The sequence below is a fragment of the Carlito syrichta genome, unplaced genomic scaffold (genome assembly GCF_000164805.1).
Source record: "Carlito syrichta isolate Samal-C Ts95f unplaced genomic scaffold, Tarsius_syrichta-2.0.1 Scaffold300035, whole genome shotgun sequence".
Taxonomy (NCBI): Eukaryota; Metazoa; Chordata; class Mammalia; order Primates; family Tarsiidae; genus Carlito; species Carlito syrichta.
This window is the reverse complement of record NW_007244131.1, coordinates 1-2999: the sequence shown is the minus strand read 5'-3', so window position 1 is coordinate 2999 and position 2999 is coordinate 1.

The following is a 2999-nucleotide window of genomic DNA, read 5'->3' as shown; positions in this document are numbered from 1 at the left end:
GATAGATAGATAGACGGACAGACAGACGGACAAACTTCTCATTGGTCTCTACCCACACTTTTTCTCTTAGGACCTTTCCCCACCATATGAAAGCATCAGGTTGCTTTCATTGTTTCACCATCCTGCTCAAAAGCTGAAGATGTCACCCCACCTTTCACTTGCCTCTTGAGAATATTAGCTCTCGGCCTAGCTTTCATGTCTCTTCAGACTGTGGTCTAGTCCTCTTTTGCCTTATTTTCTCTCTTTCCTAAAGACATTGCTCATTATCTGAACCATGCCCATCTTCTGGCATCTAGCCCTAGTAATTTTTATCTAGTTTCTCCAGATCATAGTGACACCTCAGTCCTCTGAAGTCCCGTGGAATGCGTGGTTTATAAAGAAGCTCATGTACTCTCAGTTTTCTGTTCCTTACTGGAACCATGAATCAACTGTTTTACATGTGGGCCACAGCAACTGCTAAATGTCATGGAACTTGAAGGGGTCTCCTGTAATAAAAAGAGCACTGATTTAGAATCAGAGGTCTATGTCTCAGGGTCTATGTTTGGCTGTTTAGTGACTCTGGTCTTGCACAGGTAATTTACAATCAGATGTGGGAAGGGTACTCTATGCAGTAACATGTGCCAGAAATCTGGGATTGCAGATTGCTTTAACCATATGTTCAATAATGTAAGTTTCTGTTTTAGAACCCATTATGTTTGTAACAAGAATTATAGAAAGTAAGTTTTGACCAAGGCTTGGCTGAAGAGCACCTTTGAAATTGACTGTTTTTCAAGTATTCATTCTTAACTAGAGGTAAAAGGTTTGCCTCCCTTAAGGGAGGGGATAGATTATAATTTCTGGGAGACATGAGATTTTTGTGGTTATTAAAACATTAAGAGTTTACAAAAACTGGCAGCTTATCATATCTCAATTATTATTTTATGAAATATGAAAAAAAATTAACCGTGGGTTAAATTAGCCATGGGTTCTTATGAAAATTAAGTGAGACAAGTGAGACAAGGTCTCTGAAAGTGTTTGTAAACAGCAACGTGCTATTTAATATAACATACGTATATATATATATAGGAAGTTCTTATTATCTGAGGTTAATTAATACCAGAAAAAGACAGCTTAAACTAAATTCACTTAAAATAGGGACCAACGTGGGCATAGGAAATGGTAGGGGTAAATGAAAAGTCTGATGTGAACATGGCCTTGAAAGTTAAAATTAAAATCATGAAAATGACTTATTTACCTTGCATTTAATAAACTTCGAATTATTATTGTGGCTAGGTGCTAAATCTTAAGGCGAAGAGTTCACAAAATGTTGGGGATTTTGGACATAATTTATCTGGTAAAATTGTACCATAGTACAATACAATTAATTAATCTCACGTTTGGGTTTCTCAATATGCTTATGAAAAGGATAATTTTTGCAAAAGCATCAGATGATTCATCAGTTCTCTCAAGGGCTATGTTCTCCTTAGAAGCACCAACATGTCATCACCTCTGTCAATTTTCTTTTCTTCGATTAGTGATAAAACGAGCCTTATTTTAACTTGTCAGTATCTTTATATCTGATTGAATATGTCTCCAACATCAACTTCATTGTGGTTAGGAAATACTAAATATTTCCAAAATTTGTAATTTTGCTTCTTTTTTGTGTTTTTTTCAATGTATTTTGCTGTTTATAATATCAGTCAGTCATCAAGAAGCTGTTACTTTTACACAAAGACATTGATATTATGAGTGGGAGTAGATAGAGTTACACAGAGAGGAATATTGAAGTGGGTCAATTCATTTTAGAAATGGTCAATTCATTCGTTTTTTGTGTTAAAGCTAACTTGTTTCCCTTTACAATCTGGCACCTGTAAGGCCTTGGATGATGAATTCTTAAGCAATGAGGACTCTATCACATAGTTTGTATTTCTGATAATGCCCACTGCACTACCTTATTGAGACAAGTGCTTAGTGACTTTTGACGAAGTAGTTGATGGAATGAATGAGTGAGTGAATGAATGGATGGAAAAACTGGAGCCAGAAACAAAGAGCTAGCAGTTCTAGGCTCCCACTATAGATTTACATTTTAGCAAAAAAGCTATACTCAAGAATAACTAATCTCAGTGAAAAAGGATAAAAACAACATCAGAGATGAAAATGCATTGAAACTTAGACTAATTTATCCAGAGTTCATGGTGAAAGTGTATGGGTTCTCACTAGGTCTGTCCCAAAGTAGAGCTGTAAAGGAATTATATTTACAAAATTAGTAACCATTGTCATAAAAACTGACATTGAGGAGCTACTTTGGACCAGTGCTTTGAACCAGAAGCCTTAAACACGTGATTTTCAAGCTTCCCACATCAGGGAACACCAAGTGATCTACAAAGCTGTACGAACAACACAGTTAATCTCTCAGGGCTAAATTTTCATTGACTTGAGAAGAAGAATTTTCATATTATTTTTATGTTTAAAAACAGTATATTTTAGTAAAATACAGACTAGCCGCACATTTTTGCAATAAAATCTGAAGTTTTTTTTCAGACCTTTTACTTTTGCAGAAGGTCTTAAGGCTGTCTCTGGAGGTAACACCCCGCCATCCATCCTTAAATAACTTTAAGAAAGGTCTTTCTCTGAGTGGGCACCAAGATTCATTTCAGGAACTTGTGGTAGTCTGTCATCACAGCATCCCACAAAAGCAAAAATAATAATAATAGCCCTGTTTCAACTCTGCGATATGGAACATGCAGTCCTTACCTTAGGAAGTTGGTCTTCTGTCTTTTGAGTCTTCTAAAACACAGGAATTTCTGGATTGAAAACAGCCTTAGAATCTCCAGGATTGGCCCAGCACACCAACTTGTGGATAAACCACAACAGGACATAATATTCTTTCCTGTTACGCTTCTATATAATTCTGGTTTGAATATGTCCATACTTGTGGTTTCTATTTCTGCCCAGGTTTTGCTTCCTAAACTTTAGAAAGTCTGGTCTCTATTTCTTAATCTCTCTCTTTTTCTCTCTAT